Genomic DNA, 17,959 nt, shown 5'->3' on the forward strand with positions numbered 1-17,959 from the left:
CTCTAAGATGTCAGAAACTTTCTCAATAGCTGTCTTCACTTCCTTCTAAGCCCTCTCCAGAACTGCCTTTGATGTCCATAATTCTACCAACAGCCTCTTCAAGGCAATCTAGGCTTTTACTATTAGGCACCTTAAAACTCTTTCAGCCTCTACTCATTACTCAGTTCCTAAACTGATTCCACATTTTAGGTATCTGCTAGAGCAGCACCTCACTCCCAGATCCAAATTCTGTCTTAGTTATCTAGTGCTACTGCAACAAAAATATGACAAGTGGATGGCTTTAACAAACAGGAATTTATTCTCTCACAGTTTAGGAGGCTAGAAGTTTGAATTCAAGGTGTCAGCTCTAGGGAAAGGTCCTTGTCTTCTTTCAACATCTGTGGGCCTGGCATTCCTTGGAGATCTCCATGGGGCTTGGCATCAATCTTCCCCTGGGTCTAAGAGGTTCTCAATGCAGGGACCCAGGATAAAAAGGACGGGCTCCACTCCCAGCTCTTCTTTCTTGGTAGTGGTGAGGCCCTTCCTTCTCTCTGCTTGCTTCTCTCTCCCTTTCCCTCTTGTAAGATAAAAGGTGTGACTTAAGCAAGGGTACAACTTGAGTAAGGCAGTGAAGACGTGACTCAAATAAGGCTGTGATCTGAGTCATGCCCTTTAGTAACAGTGTGACTCAACATACACTCAACCTTAATCCTGCCTCATTAGCATAGAGAGGTTTAGGATTTACAACACATAAAATGGAGGATAATTATACAATATGAAAATGGAGGGCAATCACATCAGATCACAAAATGGAGGACAATACTGGGAATCACAGCCTAGCCAAGGTGACACATATTTTGGGGCAACACAGTACAATCCATGACAAAAAGAAATAAAAAAAAAACACCAAAATATACTTTACTCTCCACCTCCATCTAGAGAAAACCATGAGGTTTATGAAAACTACCATGTTTCATTTTATAAATGGTATGTTTAACATGCAAAATAATTTTATGCCAAATATACCCATTCATGGCACCCTGGTGGCACAGTGGTTAACAGCTTGGCTGCTAACCAAAAGGCTGGCAGTTTGAACCCACCAGCCGCTCCTTGGAAACCCTAGGGGGCAGTTGTACTCTGTCTTAGAGGGTCACTGTAAGTCAGAATCGACAGCAACGGGTTTTTTTTTAAACATCCATTTATAGCACTTATTCAAGAAATAGCTATTAAATACCTAGTTTAGGCTGAGCATTGTTCTAGGTGCTGGAGACTACAAGGGGAGTGGAATATAGTTTCTGTCAGACTGGAGAAACCCTGAGAATAAGACCCCTGGACACCCTTCTAACTCAGTACTGAAGTCACTCCTGAGGTTCACCTTTCAGCCAAAGATTAGACAGTTTATAGGGCCAACAATAACACACACGAGAGACGTGCTTCATAGTTCAACCATGTATACGAGACTAAAGCACACATGAGCCCCAAAGCAAATATGAGAAGGCAGGAAAACTGGACGAATGGAAACAGGGCATCTGAGGTGGAGAAGGGGAGAGTGTTGACACATCGTGGCGTTTGCAGCCAATGTCACAAAACAATTTGTGTATTAACTATTTAATGAGAGACTAATCTGCTCGGTAAACCTTCACCTAAACCACACACACACACACACACACACACACACACACACACACACACAAAAGAATATGGTTTCTGTCTCAAACAGCTTACAGTCTGGAGGTATGGACAGAAAGTTAAACAAATAATTATACTAATAAAAACAAACAAAAAAACCCAACAACAAACCAACCAACCACCCAAACCCACTGCTGTTGAGTCAATTCTGACTCGTAGCAACCCTGGAGTAATTATAATAAAGGCTAGTAACTGCTTTGGCGTGATGCATGAGGTGCTGTGAGAGCGTAAAAGAGGGAGAACTCACTAGAGAGGACCCAAAAGGATTCTTAAAGTAAGCAAAACTTAAGCTGAGATCTGAAGGATGAGTAGGAATTAGCCAGGAAAAGGGGGAAGTAGAGAGAGAGAGTGGACAGGAAGACAGGAGAGAAGGAAAGTGTTCCAGAGGGAACAGCATCCAGTACACAATGGGTCCTAGAAACTGAAACGGGTCTGGCATGGCTGGAGCATCACTGGATGGGCAAGGTGAGATGAGGCTGGAAAGCCAGAGAGGACAGACCTTATGGTGTTCAGAAGCCATACTAACGCGTTTCGAGGCTATTATCCTAAGGGTTAATGAGGACCCATGTACAAGTTTTAAGCAGAAAACTAACCTAATTGTTTTTGCATTTTAAAAGAATCATTCCGGCTGCAGAGTGGAGTGTGGGCTGGAGGAGAACAAGTCTAGAAGCAGAATGAACTGAGAAGTTACTGGAAGAATCTAGGCAGGAGGTGAATGTTCCCAGAGCTGGTAAGATAGTAGAGGGCAGATATTTTGAGAGAGATTTTTGAGGCTGAATTAGTTGACTGACTGAATGGAGAAGTGAGCGAAATTTTAAAAATTCACAAAAATTCCCAGCTTTCTGCATTGGGAAAACGGATGATGGTGTGCTGTTTACAGGTACAGAGATCTCAGCAAGATGAGCAGTTTGCTCGGACAACCCAAAGGTCTTATCCTTTTTAAACTTTATGTGGCATGTGATACAATTAATGTCTCAAATTTTTGTAATTATCTTCCTTAGCCTTCCATAATACCATATTTTCTAAGCTACCTCTGTGTTTCTCTGACTCCTTTCTCTCCTACTGCTCCGAAATTATAAATATCCCTTAGGGTTCCCTCTAATAGTTCTTCTCTCTCAATTTATTCCCACTGATAGCTCATGCACTCCATGGCTTCCAACATCACCTTTATGCTATTCTGCTGCTGCTAAGATTAATACTATCACTGCTAATTAGACTATTTGCTTTATGACTTAAGGATTAAGGAAACAATATAATTATTTCATTTAGTTCTCAAAACAACTTTGAAGAATAAAAAGAGCACAAGCTCTGAAATCAGAGAGACTTAAGGTCAAATTCTAGTTCTGACATTTCCCAGCTGTGTGACTTTGGAAAAATCACCCTCAGTGATTCCTCATCTGTAAAATGTAAACATCAAGAGTCCCAACCTCATAGGCTTGTTGGAAGATTAAATAAAGCAATTCATGGAAAGCACTTAGCACAGTATACTTACTAAGCACTTAATAAATACAGGCTTAACTATAAGAGTAGATAAAGCACATATTGTCCCTGAGTGATGCAAATGGTTAACGTGCTTGGCTGCTAACTGAAAGATTTGAGTGCACTCAGAGATGCCTCGGAAGAAACCCTGGTGATCTACTTCTGAAAATCAGCCATTGAAAACCCCATGGAGCACAGTTCTACACTGACATGCATGGGGTCGCCATGAGTTGGGGCGGACTCCACGGCAGCTAATGAAAACAAAGGAACAAAAATGCACATATTATAGTGAGGCACAGTGAAAGCAGCATTGCTAACTGATTAAAAGCAGTGATTGGCTTTAGAGACAGTCAATGGTTCAAATCCGGGCTCTGTCAGTTTCCAGCTGTGTGATCTTGGGGTATGTAAGTTCCCTGAGTCTCAGACTGCTGATCTGTAAAACAGAGATGACAACAGAACCTACCTAATAGGAGAGCTGTTGCCAGGAATAAACCCGTATGAGAGGAGTGACTAATGTACTCTCCAGTACACGACATATACTCAGTAAAATGCCTTGGCCATGAGACCAGAAAAACTGGATGGTGTCTGGCTACTGTTATTGAATATTTTGCTCAAAGATTCTGTAGCAGAATCCTGATCAAAAGGGGGAAAATGTAGAACAGAATTTAAAATTCTCATGGACTCCAGACTTCTTGGAGCCATGAAGGTTGGATGAACCCCTGGAACTACTGCCCTGAGATAATCTTTAAACCTTAAACCAAAAATATTCCCTGAAGTCTTAAAACTAAACAGTTTAGCTTAACTAGTAAAAAATGTCTGCCTTGAGCATTATATTCTTTTAAGGACTATCTATATGAGATCACAGTGATAACAGCAACTCAAAAGATTAGACAGGAATTTTAGGGGGCAATGAATTTATGTTAACAGAGGAGGAACAACTCAGAAAAGGAGGGCGAGAATGGTTGTACAACTCGAAGAACGTAATCAATGTCACTAAATGGTACATGTAGAAACTGTTGAATTGATGTGTGTTTGGCTGTGTACATTTTCTCAACAACAAAATAAATAAAAAAAAAATTTAAATGGCTGCTAATTTTATTTATTCTGTTTCAGAGGTGAAAACTAGATTGATTAGCAAAGGTCACATAGCTTAGCACTAAACGTAACCAGAATTTAAAGTCAAGCGTCCTGATTCTTTTACAATATACTGATGAATAACAAACCTTGATCTTTATCCCAAGCATCTCAATTGTGCTCCAGTCTCACAGTTTAAAAACATATGCCCTTTGGTTTATATGTTATAATCTAAAATTCAATATGTTTCAGATGAAGCTTATCATGTTCTTGTCTCATCCCTGTTCTCCTCAGCAGAAATATATGCTTCCAGTCTCTCCAATCATTAAAAAAAACCCAAACCCATTGCTGTCAAGTTGATTCTGACTCACAGCGGCCCTACAGGGCAGAGGAACTGCCTCATACAATTTCCAAGGAGCGCCAGGTGGATCTGAACTGCCAACCTTTTGGTTAGCAGCTATAGTACTTAACTAGCACAGGACCAGGAGTTCGATCACTGTGTGGAGTAATCTTTGATCTTCCCTTCTCCCTGCTCTGGAAATTTGGTGCCAATTTCTTTTTCCTTTGCCCATAAAATCCTTTACTCAGTTTTGTTCTCTCTCTCCATTCCTACTATCAGCAGCTTCATACTCCAAGCTCTTGCAGCTGTTTCTTATAAACAGCATCTTAGACTCTTTAATTTCCAATGTCTTCTACTCCCAATTCATGAATACTGTTGGCAGACTAAATTTCCTGACATATCTTTTAATAGTACAAATCTCTCTTCAATACCTTATTTCCTACCCCAACTCACTTGGCTTGCCTCTCAAGGCCCTTCATGCCTGGGACCCACGTTCCCCGCGCTTGTTTCTTCCTAATGACACCAACTCTCAGTTTCGTTTAGACTAAGCTCCTCATTGTCCCTGCACGTCTTGCCAAGAAATTTTCATTCATACTGACTCGCTTTATTGCCACCAGCCAGGTAAATTTCACCCAATCTTCAATCCAGTTTAAATGCTAATCCTTCCATGATATTGTCCTTAGCTAGGTCAGGGCGTAGAGTCATCTGTCATCTATTAGCTCCCAATTGCATTTAGAGTAAGTACCAGTTTGGCTTTATCTGATCCAATTACCTGGGTTCCCCCACCCCCCACTTGCTAGACTCTAAACTCCATCAAAAGTGCCAAGTCTCTGACTTATTTTGTACTCCTCATAGCAGCTGGCACAGAACTGGGTCCCTAAAAAGCCCTCACGTATATCTACCATCCAATTCTATTGGTACCACATGGCAGTAAAACTAAGAGCTCATCTACAATACGCACTCGGAGAGACGTGAGGGACTTGTTCAGTCATCTATTGGAATACCCACTAACTACGGAGGACCTTTCCTTCTGCAGTATGTAGTGTTGCTATGCGTTGGAACCGACTCACCGACACCTAATGACAACGATGGAGGACCCTTACCTCCTCTTTAAATGTCACAACCAAGGGACAGTACTGCCCAGTCAAACTCCCTAAAGCACATCTTTAAGAATTTCACTTCCTTCCTCTTAAACCTTCAGTTACTCAATGTTTAGATAATTAAATCCTTGCTTTATCATTCAAAGCCTCTCACTATAGGGCTTCAACCTCCTTTTTCAGCTTCATCTCACAGCACTCAAAGTATGCTCCAATCAAATGAGAGGAACCTCCAAAAATACCCTATGTTTTTCCTGCCTCAGAAGTTGGTATAAACTATTGTCTTCACCTGTTAACTGTCCAGCCAGTTAAAAATTCTATCTATCCTTCAGGGCTATTATGGCTGCCAATTATCTCTGAGGTTACTCTGAATTCCCTCAACAACATGCAATTTTTTTCTTTGAAATCCCATGGTACATATTTTGTACTTTCTTAGAGAACATTTTAATGCACCACTGGACACTTCTGCCAAAAATTCCACATAACTTTTCAACTCAGTATGTTTAAAATTCAAAATCTCCCACCAAAGATGTCACTGTCTCCTCTTGACTTTCAAAGTCAAAGGTGTTTTCTTCCATAAAGTTGGCCTTGCAGGCATTAAGCCTTACTAAATCCTTCTCTCTCATCCACAAATCAAATCAGTTTTGGTGAAATTTTCCTTCCCTTTTCTTTTTAAGTGACAGGTAGTTGGCATTTACAAATTGTGCTGTGTCAAACCCATAGGGAAGACAAGTTAACTCATAAATGACTCGACCTAATCTCTTATGAGGTAGGGAGTAATTAGAAAAGGAAGCCTGTATTCTTACCTCTCTCTTGTGATATAAGGAGCCCTGGTGCGCAGTGGTTAAGAGCTACGGCTGCTAACCAGAAGGCTGGCAGTTCGAATCCACCTGCCGCTCCTTGGAAACCCTGCAGGGAAGTTCTACTCTGTCCTACGGGGTTGCTATGAGTCGGAATCGACTCGACGGGTTTGTATATATATGACGGAGACAAACGAAGAAAAGACAGCTAAATCTGCATATTCTAGAGTAGGAAGTCAATAAATAATGCTAAATTTGGGGGAAAATAATGAAGTAGTAACAGAAATGTGCTATTTAGAAACATGAAAATAAATATCAAAATAATCAAGTATAAGAGATGGTGAAATGGGAGAAAGGAAAGACCCAGAAGTTGGTTTTGTACCAAAGTTTGCAGGACCGTTTAACAATTTGTACTTTCAAAACATTTTAAAATATCACAAAAACTAGAATACTCTTTTTAAAAAATTGTTGCCATTTTAAAGTTAAATTAAGTTTAATTTTTAGAATACTGCTAATAAACATTTAAAGAACAGTCCTAAACCTTTAAAATTTGATGCACCTTTTGTATTACAGTTCATCTTCTTTTTTTGAACAATGAGCAATGGTCCTAGGTTTAAAAAAAAGCACAAAAGATAAAATAAATTTAGAATCCGTTGTTAACCTATCAGATGATAATTTTAGGAAGCTGTAGAAGTTTAAGAAGTAATGGCTAAAATTATTCCATAATTAATTTAGAACAATAAATGCACAAGCCTTAAAGCTGTTGTATTCTTTGACCTAGAAATTACATTCCTAGGAATTTAATCTTAAAAAAAAATCACAAATATGCATGAAGATTTATTAGAAAGGATGATAATCATAACATTCTTTATAATAATTTCAAAATAACCAAAATTTTCAACAAGTATAACTGGTTAAGAATGTAACAATGCACCCATATGTAGAATATGAATATGATAGACTATATACAGCCATTAATGAATGTATTTTCAAGATATATTTAGTTACGTGAGAAAATGAATGTGGCATAATGTTAGGAGAAAAAAGGAGACAAAACCGTATCTGTAGCTGAACCCAATTACGTAAGAAAATATGTACAATTATGTGAACTTGTGTATGAACACACTCCCAGGAAATAAGCCACTGGGGAATATACCAATAAGTTAGTAGTGTTCATCCCGGGGCAGAACAACTATGACTTTTATTTGCCTCCCTATACTTTAGGTGGCGCAGTGGTTGAGAGCTATGCCGCTAACCAAAGGTCGGTAGTTCAAATCCACCAGCTGCTCGACTACTAGTTCAAAGGTTGGCAGTTCAAACCCATCCAGAGGTGCCTGAGAAGACAGGCCTGGCGACCAGCTTCTAAAAGGTCACAGCCTTGAAGACCCTATAGAACAGTTCAACTCTGCACACTTGGGATCATCAGGAGTCAGAATACACTCAACAGTAAGTAAGAAGAACAACCTCACCACCACCAGAAATAAACCCACAAAGAATATTCGCACTCAAGAACAGGGAGAGAAAATCACGTGTGGGTAGTCGCCTCCATGAACAACTGCCTCCTCTGCCATGAGACCAGAAGAACTGGATGGTTCCTGGCTATCATTACTGAACATTTTGATTAAAGATTCTATAGAAGAATCCTGATCAAGATGGGGGAAATGCAGAAAAGAATTTCAAATTATCATGGAATCTGGACTTTCTGGAGCCATGGAGGCTGGATGAACCCCTGAAACTATTGCCCTAAAATAATCTTTAAACTGGAAATCAAAAATATTCTCTGAAATCTTCCTAAAACCAAACAGTAGTTTAGCTTAACTAATAAAGAATGTCTGCCTTGAGCATTATACTCTTTTAAGATCTATCTATGTGAGATCAAACTGATAACATCAACTCAAAGGACAGCAACCTGAGCGGGCAGTGAATTTATGTTAATGAGGGAGGAACAACTCAGTAAAGGAGGATGAGAATAGTTACACAACTTGAAGAATGTAATCAATGTCACTGAATTGTACATGTAGAAACTTGAATTAGTGTAGGGTTTTGTTATGTATATTCAACAACAAAAAATAAAATAAATTATTAAAAAAAATAATGCTCACTTACGGAGTGGTAGGAGAATTGCTACATCACAGAGGATAGGGATATACAACCTCGGTACTGCAAGATTGCCCTCCAGGATGAACGAGTCAGTCTACATTCTGGAGGGGTTCTATAAACCCACACCTCTCAACAATTCGTGTTATCCAGCTTTCTATTTTTTGTCAAATGAACTGACACAAAACAATGTGTCACCATTGATTCAATTTGTCTTTCTCTGATTACTAATCAGTTCAAGTATTTCTTCATATCCATGCAGATGTTTTGAGGCATTCTGTACTTGTTAGTGGTTCTCCATAGCCTTTGGCCCATTTTTATGCAAGGATTACCGTTTTACATGTTGACAATGCCAGTTAATAAACTCTTGACAGTTTTAGACATTATTCCTATTACAGTATCTGATCAGTTGTCTATGTATTTTTAAAGAAGAAAAGTTTCAGAATTTTTCAACAATAGTGGTGAACTTTACTCAAAATAGTAAGCATTACTAACATTTATTGAGCACATAGGATGTGCCAGATACTGAGCTAAGCACCTTATTATATCATTCAATTGTTATTACTTCCATTATATACGTGGGAAACTAACTAGACCAAGGTCTCAGGTAAGCAGTAGAGCCAGGATTCACACTTGGGCATCTGGATACCTCTGATGATCACTCGCCCACACTGCTCCTTATCCTGTGTGATCTGAATAAACTACAAAAACTACTCTTGTCCAAAGGTATCACCTTTCTCCACCATCCCTACCAATAACCTGTCTGCAATTCTCAGCGTTAAATATTAATTTCTGCAAAAACAAAATCCAAAAATTACTTAAGTAAAAAAAATTAACTCTTGGATATAGTGGCATATGAAAGTATGGATCTATCAGCTAAATCTGTTTATCACAGTTAATAAATATGTTCAAATCCCTGAAATGGCCCCATGTTACACAAGGCGAACATAAGTGCTGGCTCAGGGGCTTTGAGAGGGGTCAACAAAATGGGTTCCTCTACCTAACCCCCTTTCTCTTACCCTCCCAGTTCAAGAGTTGTCTGTTTTCTTCCTTTCTTTTTGATTCCTTGACTATTCATGATAACTGCGTCAACAAATTGAAAAATGGATATGTGACTGATCTTTCATCTCAGTTAATGAGGTTAATCACATTCTTAAAAAAAACTGGTAGCTGTAGGCATTCCTTAATATCTGATTTGTCTCAGGCAAAAGATGAAGATGATAAGAGTCCTAGGTAATTTTTAAGAGAGTCATATCGCCTAAATGCAGAAAGGAGATAAAGTCTGACAGACGCTAGGTGACTCGTTCTGTATGTATACACAAACTCTCAGGCAATTGTTTGAGGCTCTGTTACAAGCACATACAAAAAAGAAAGCAAAAAGAAGAGGGCAAAAAAAATCTAGGTAGTACGAATTAAAACCTAGGTTGTACAAGGTAACTTCTGTGAATGAGGCAAAAAACAAACAGCTAAATGTACAAACATCTATTGAGCATTCCCTTTACGGAGAGCTCAGGCACACATGGATGAGACAATGGAGAAGCCAGAGAAAAGATTAGAAGGAAAAGACATTCTGACTATTTTGGATAATTTTCTGTAACTTTCAGGAAATAGAATTCCTATTCAAAATGCACAATTTTCCACTAATATTCTTCTATCTCTTTTAGGGACTTTTACAAAAATCATCCTGAGAATCTACCTGTCAAAACCAGCAAAGATAACCAGTTAGGTCCAATAATAAAATCTCTTTAAACACTGCTTCTTTTCTAGTCTCGCTTTCCTCTACTCCTATAATTCTAATTACACGTATGATATACATTTATCCTTTGGCATTTGTATAGTCCTTTCTTCATTTTTCCATCCTGTTTTCCCTGTACTTCATGCCGCATATGTAGTTTACTAATTGCCTGTTCAGCTATGGAAACCCTGGTGGCACAGTGGTTAAGAGTTCAGTTGCTAACCAAAAGGTCAGCAGTTTGAATCCACCAGGCGCTCCTTGGAAACCCTATGGGGCAGTTCTACTCTGTCCTATAGGGTTGCTATGAGTCGGAATTGACTCGACAGCAATGGGTTTGGTTTTGGTTTGGTATTCAGCTATATCTAAACTACTGGTAAACCCATTCATTGTGTCTTAATTTCAGATTTTATACTTTTTCAGTTATAGAATTTCCATTTAATTCTTTTTACAGATTCTAATTCTCCCCTAAATATTCCATCTTCTCATCCAATTTACTGGACAGATTATCCATAATTATTTTAAATTCTGTGTCTGATAATTTAAGTTTTCTGTGCCATTTTTAAATCAGCAAATGCATCAGCAAATGCCTTGGGGGAAAAAAAAAAGAGACAATTGCCTGGAGTTCTCTTCTCTCTAGAATACTGGTCCCTCAATTTTCTTTTGCTTTAGTAGTTCTCTAATGCCTTCAAATAATTATTTTTGTTTTAATTTCATGCACCTTTTCTTATTGTTTGCATTAGGAAAGCTGGTCTGATGCAACTTATCCCACCATAGCTGAAAATGTAAGACTTCAATATCTATTAAAATGTAAAACATATATACCCTTGATCCAGCATTTCTACTTCTAGGATTTTATCCTACAGATAAACATGGGCCCAAAAATATACGTACAAGAATGTTCATTCCTGCATCATTTATAACAGCAAAAGACAGGAAAGAAATGTTCACCAATAAAGATGTGTTCCATATACTATAGCGTATCTTTGCAGTGACACACCATGAAGTTATGGAAACAAATGACCTAGATCTCTGTGTGCTGAAATGGAAAATGGAGAATAAGTGTATGGTATACTTGGATTTAGGTAAAAATGGATACAAAACTGCACGTCTGCACATGCGAAAACTGTTTCTGGAAAGAGACACTACAACAGAACGAAGTGGTTGCTCTGAGAAAGGGCAGAAAAACTGGGAGTTAGGAGTCAGTGGAAGATTCTTCATCATTGTATAGTGTTTGAACTTATTCTTTACATATTGTATGCCTTAGATTTATAATAAACACTATTTAAGAGAAAAATACAACACAGCACAGTAAGTGCTACATACGTGGGACAAAGAGGAAAACGGAAGCTCAAAGGAGGCTTATTTAGCAATTAGACGTTAAGAACAAATGGGATTTAACTGAGTGAAGGAAAGATAAAACCTGCAGACAAGGGTCATATAACATGGAAAAGCACTGAGGTATGAGGGGAAGCTCACCTAGGTAAACCATCAGTGCTTCAAAACTGATGAAGCATAGGGTGGATGTGAGTGACTGCTTACCATGTAAGCCTTATTATCCCTCAAGGGCAGATTATGCCCGTTAAGGGGTTTAGATATTATTTGGAAGCAATGGGGAATGTTATGGATTGAAGGGTGTCCCTCAAAAAATGCGTGTCAACTTGGCTAGGCTGTGATTCCCAGTATTGTGTGGTTGTCCTCCATTTTGTGATCTGATGTAATTATCCTGTGTGTTGTAAATCCTAACCTCTATGATGTTAATGAGGCAGGATTAGAGGCAGTTACGTTAATGAGGGAGGAGGACACAATCTACAGGATTAGGTTGTATATTGAGTCAATCTCTTTTAAGATATGAAAGAAAGAAGTGAGCAGAGAGGAGAGGGACCTCCTACCACCAAGGAAGAAGAGTCAGGAGCAGAGTGTATGTTTTGGGTCCTTGTTCTGTGAAGCTCCTAGAGCAGGAGAAGACTAATAACCAGGATCTTCTCCCAGAGCCAACAGAGAGAGAACCTTCCCCTGGAGCTGGTGCCTTGGATTTGGACTTCTAGCCTCCTAAACTATGAGAGAATACATTTCTGTTAAAGCCATCCACTTATGGTACTTCTGTTATAGCAGCACTACATAACTAAGACGAGGAGCCCCTGAAAAATTTATAAGGAGGGTGTAATATGATCACATTTTCATTTCATATATATCATGATGGTAGTACTGTGGACAATGGATTGACAAGGGGCAAGACAGGGAGAAGACAGGGACTTGAGCTAGAAAACAGGAAGCTAGAGAAGATAGGGTTGAGCTAGAGCTACAATACCCCAGAGGAGCCTCTAACACAGTAACAGTGAGAACAAAAAGGGATAGGTAATAAGACATTAAGTAGGTAGAATTAAAAGGACTCAGTACCTTATTTATGAATAAAAGAGTATGCAAAATCAATTGTTACAATTCACTTTTTTTGACTTGGAAAACTGAGTAGATAATGGGCCCTTCACCATTAGGAAACATAACAGTTGAGACTGAAGTGCCTGTGGACATTTCTTTTTTGTTTTTGTAGCTGGAAATATACACGGCAGGACGTACATCAGTTCAGCAGTTTCTACAGGTACCATTGAGTGACACTGGTCACAGTCTTCGGGTGGTGTGCTGTCCTTTACCGAGTTGTTCCTCCTCATTAACATAAACTCACTGCCCCCTAAGGTTCCCACCTAATCTTCCGAGTTGCTGTTGTCAATTTGATCCCATAGAGACAGTTCTTAAATGAGCATATGCTCAAGGCAGACAATTTTTCTAGTTAAGCTAAACTATTGTTTGGTTTTAAGAAGACTTCAGGGGGTATTTCTGATTTAAGGTTTAGAGATTATCTCAGGGCAATAGTTTCAGGGGTTCATCCAAACTTCATGGCTCCAGGAAGTCTAAAGTCTGTGAAAATCTGAAATTCTGTTCTGCATTTTCCCATTTTGATCAGGATTCTTCTACGGAATCTTTGATCAAAATGTTCAGAAATGGTAGTCGGGTACCATTCAGCTCTTCTGGTCTGAAGGCAAAAGAGGCAGCTATTCATGGAGGCAATTAGTCACATATTCCAAATCCTCCTATTTCTGACTCTCCCTCTTCCTCTGTTGCTCCAGGCGAATAGAGGCCAATTATTGTACCTTGGATGGCTGCTTAAAAACTTTTTAGACCCCAGACACTACACAACAAATTAGGAGGTGTCCAGATGGCAACTAGATACAAATGTCTGTTGTAGTTAGTTGCTGCTGAGTCGATTCCGACTGTCAGGAACTGAATAGTGCCCCCTCCCCCCAAAATATGTGTCAACTTGGCTAGGCCATGATTCCCAGTATTGTGTGGTTGTCCTCCATTTTGTGATCTGATGTAATTTTCTTATGTGTTGTAAATACCAATCTCTGCCTGTGGTTAATGAGGCAAGATTAGCTTATGTTAAATAGGATTCCGGTGGGATGCAACACAGTTATACAGGTCACAGCCTTGATCCCTTGTAAGGGGAGTTTTCCTGGGGTGTGGCCTGTATCACCTTTTATTTTACAAGAGATAAAAGGAGAAAGATGTGAGCAGAGGAACAGGGACCTCATACCACCAAGAAAGAAGTGCTGGGAGCACAGCGTGTCCTTTGGACCCGGGGTCCTTGTGCTGAGAAGCTCCTAGACCAGGGCAAGATTGATGACAAGGACCTTCTCCCAGAACCGACAGAGCGAAATCCTTCCCCTTGAGCTGGCCCCCTGAATTTGGACTTCTAGCCTCCTAGGCTGTAAGAAAATAAATTTCTGTTTGTTAAAGCCATCCACTTGTGGTATTTCTGTTACAGCAGCACTAGATAACTAAGACACCAACTCACTGCAACTCCGTGTGTTACAGAGTAGAACTGCTCCACAGGGTTTCCTTTTCTATAATTTTAACTAAAGCAGATCACCTGGACTTTTCTTCCGCAGTAATGGTGGGAGGGTTTGAATCTTTAGGTTAGCAGTTGAGCGAAAATGGTTTGCACCACCTAGGGGCCTTTATGTATATCTAGAACAAAGGAAAATGATGGAGGAACATCCCTAATTGCCATTAGAATACAATTTGTAGCTGCGGTTATGAAGATGTATAAGATCATCCCAGGTGGAAGGCTGTGGATGAAACCACAACATTTAAGGGGTGGACTGTATATGGGAAGTCTGAAAAAGGAAGCTGACAAATAGCTCTTAAAAAGATTTCAGGAGTGAGTGGTAACACAGAAGACAATGGATGACAATTTCAAGAAGGCATACGCTGTTTCAGCAATATCTAGAGCCAGACACATGTCTTTGGTGCTTAAAAACCAGACAATCATATACTTGACCACTGCGTCAGAATTACCCGGTACCTGTTTAAAGTTCGGATTCCTGGACCTTCTAAACTGAAATCTCTTGAGTAGGAAAAGGAAATACTCATTTTTTTTTTTTTTCTTTTTTACACAGGTCCCCAGTGAACTGTAGAGCCCTGGAGGCACAGTAGTTAAGAGCTCGGCTGCTAACCAAAAGGTTGGCAGTTCAAATCCACCAGCCGCTCCCTGGAAACCCTGTGGGGCAGTTCCACTCTGAATAGTACCCTTAAGTCTGAAAACAACTATAGCAGACAGTAAACTTCTCAAGAATAAGGACATTTGTTTACTTCATTATGTATACCTAGTGCTCACATAAGATCTGTCACATAGCAGCCCTTCAATAAATGTTTCTTACATAATTTAAATACCAGATGAGTGGATGGTAGATGGACAGATAAACAAACAACTGAATGAAAGAACTAAAGAACTAATTTCTTTGCCAAAATCTTATCAAGATTATTGGAGTTTAAATTGTAGTGGGGCGACGCAGACAACATAAACGTAAACAGATAGACAGGATTAATTTGGAGAGGTGTGCTTTAGTTAGTGTAGTCAGGGAGAGCTTCTCTGAGGAGGTGGCATTTGAGCTGTCACTTAAGTTAAGTGACGGCACTAACCATGTGATGACCTGAAGAAAGCACATTTCAGTCAGAAGAAAGCCTTAAGGAGAAAAATGGGGAACAAAGTGTGTTTAAGCAATAAGGAGGTATATGTGGCTATGGATCTGTGAGGGAGGGAGGGAGACTGGTAACAGAAGCACCTGAAAAGATTGATAGGAGGCTGCTCATACAGGGTCTCACAGGCTGGGATTTCACAGGAGTTTGGATTTTATTCTAATTGCAATGAGAAGCCATTTAAATTTTAAGCAAAGGAATGATATGATTTGATTTACACTTTTGAAAAAATATCACTCTGGCATCTGTATGAGGCATGGACCCGTGAAGGCCAACAGTGTGAGTAGGGAGATCAGTTAGGAGCTGATGCAGTAGTCCGGACAGAGATGATTATGGCCTGGTGACAGCAGTGCAGACAGTGAGAAGTGCGTGGAACTGGAATACATTCTGGAGCAGGTAAGACTTGTGAAAGGGTTGGATACCGCGTGAGAAGGAAAGAGAAGTGTATAACAATTTTGGATTTTATCCTGTAGGCAATGGGTCTCATTTAAAGTTCTGAAGTGAGTGACACAAAGTATAATATACATTAGAACAATTATCTTGAGGCAGTAAGCAAAATTAAATTTTTTTTTATTGTTGTGCTTTAAGTGAAAGTTTACAGTTCAAGTTAGTCTCTCATACAAAAATTTATACATACATTGTTATGTGACCCTAGTTGCTCTCCCTACACTGTGACAGCACACTCCTCCTTTCCACCCTGGATCTCCCGTGTCCATTCAACCAGCAAAATTACTTCTTTAGGAAATAAAATAGAAGGAAGAGGTAAATCTGAGGGTGTCAGCAATACCCTAGGCTGAATTAAAGACATGGCAGAAAGCAATGGACATAAAAGCCACAATCAAGTTTGCAGAGGTTTAGTTTGTGGTGCCTTTGGGCACGAGAGCTTAGCAGAGAAATCAGGGCTAGAAAGATCTGGGAGTCATCAGAACTGAACCAGTCATTAAAACCATGGGAGTGACTGAGATCATGCACAAAAAGTTTATAGATTGAAAAGAAAACTGAGACTAGGAGTTGGCAAAAGAGACTAAGAAATAACGATAAGAAGGGAAGAGCAGCATGAATGTCAATGGAAGCGTTTTAAGAAGGGAGGGGTATCTACAACTATGATGATAGAGTCTGTGGGTGACCTTGGTCAGAGCGGAAGCCGTTCAGAGGTAGAGGCAGAAGTCAGGCTCCAGGTACGTGAAGGATCTGAGATATGAAGGAGCACAGATAAGGAATGTAGAGAACTCTTTAAACATTTTTTAGTTTTGAAGAGAAGAAAGAGAGGTAGCTAGAGAAAGAACCAGAGTGGAGAGAGGGGATGTCTAGGTTGGGGAGGCCTGGACATGTTTCAACACTGATGTGAAAAAGACAATAGAGAGAGATGCTGAAGATACTGGAGGCGGGGGGATGACTGTGAGGTCCCTGAAAAGGCAAGCGGGGATGTGATCTAGGGCACAGGTCCGGGATGAGCCACAGACACGAGAAAGGACACTTCTCCCACTGTTATAGAAAGCAAGACGGGTGTGGGCACATATAGGTTGGTAGGTGTGGTGCTGGGGGAAGAAAGATTTATAGTGTGATGGCTTCTATTTTTTCTGTGAAGAAGAAGACAAGTCATCCACTCAAAGTGAGAGGAAAGGCGAAGTGATTTCAGAATTGAGGAGAGCAGAGAAGAAATGGAATAGCCTGAACAGAGAATGGAGAAAGAAATTTTCAAGGGAGAAACATTGCCAGACCATGTTGAGGAAGGAGCTGGGGTTGAATTAAACCATTTCTGCACTTTTGTTTTTAAATATTCTATGATAATACACGAGTCAACTCATGACCAACATCCTGGCAATCCCCAAAGTCTTACTTGCTTTTCTTATAAAGAATTTCTACATACATCATATTTGAACCCCTAACTCCAGATTTTAGAGACAGCTTAGAAGAAGCTCTTTTGCCAAAATCACTCTTTCGTTTCCAAAGTTCTCTTTCTTTCACTTCCCATAAATTTAATTACTTACCTACACTGTTTTGGCAGAAGCTAAATTCTGTCAACGAATAAGGAAGACGGAAGAAGAACTAATGGCTTTGAATTAAAATGTCTGGCAAAGAATACGGAATGAATATACCACGGACTGCCAGAACGAAGAAGTCTGTCTTGGAAGAAGTACAGCCAGAGTGCTCCTTGGAAGCAAGGATGGAGAGACTTGGATGTGTTATCAGGAGGGAACAGTCCCTGAAGGAGGACATCATGCTTGGTAACGTAGAGGGTCAGTGTCAAAGAGGAAGACCCTCAACGAGATGGACTGACACAGTGGCTGCAACAATGGGCTCAAACACAGCAATGATTGTGAGGATGGCGTAGGACCGGGCAGTGTTTCGTTCTGTAGTACACAGGGTAGCCGTGGGTCAGAACTGAACTTGATGACACCTAATAACAATGACAAATGTAGTTAGCGGGTAGTGACTAGATGTGAACATAGATGTAACGGTGGCCACAGGACAAAGAACTGGGAGAAGGGTCCTAACAGAGGGCATGGGAGGCAGCCCTACCCTGCAGGCAGTCTTAAACACGTGACAGCAAACCATCTAGATACCAAATATAATCCGTCACAATTATATAATCATTTCAGTTTTCTCTTTTTAATCTTAACTATCTGCCTGG

The 17,959-nt window shown here is 39.9% G+C and overlaps 1 protein-coding gene across 2 annotated transcripts in view; it reads right to left on the minus strand.

The window, feature by feature from the left end:
* The window catches only part of DPH6 (diphthamine biosynthesis 6), a 204,195-nt gene that overhangs the window by 14,931 nt on the left and 171,305 nt on the right, over positions 1–17,959 (minus strand). The gene's annotated exons all lie outside the window — the stretch shown is intronic.

This window comes from Trichechus manatus, unplaced genomic scaffold (genome assembly GCF_000243295.1).
Source record: "Trichechus manatus latirostris isolate Lorelei unplaced genomic scaffold, TriManLat1.0 scaffold00076, whole genome shotgun sequence".
NCBI lineage: Eukaryota > Metazoa > Chordata > Mammalia > Sirenia > Trichechidae > Trichechus > Trichechus manatus.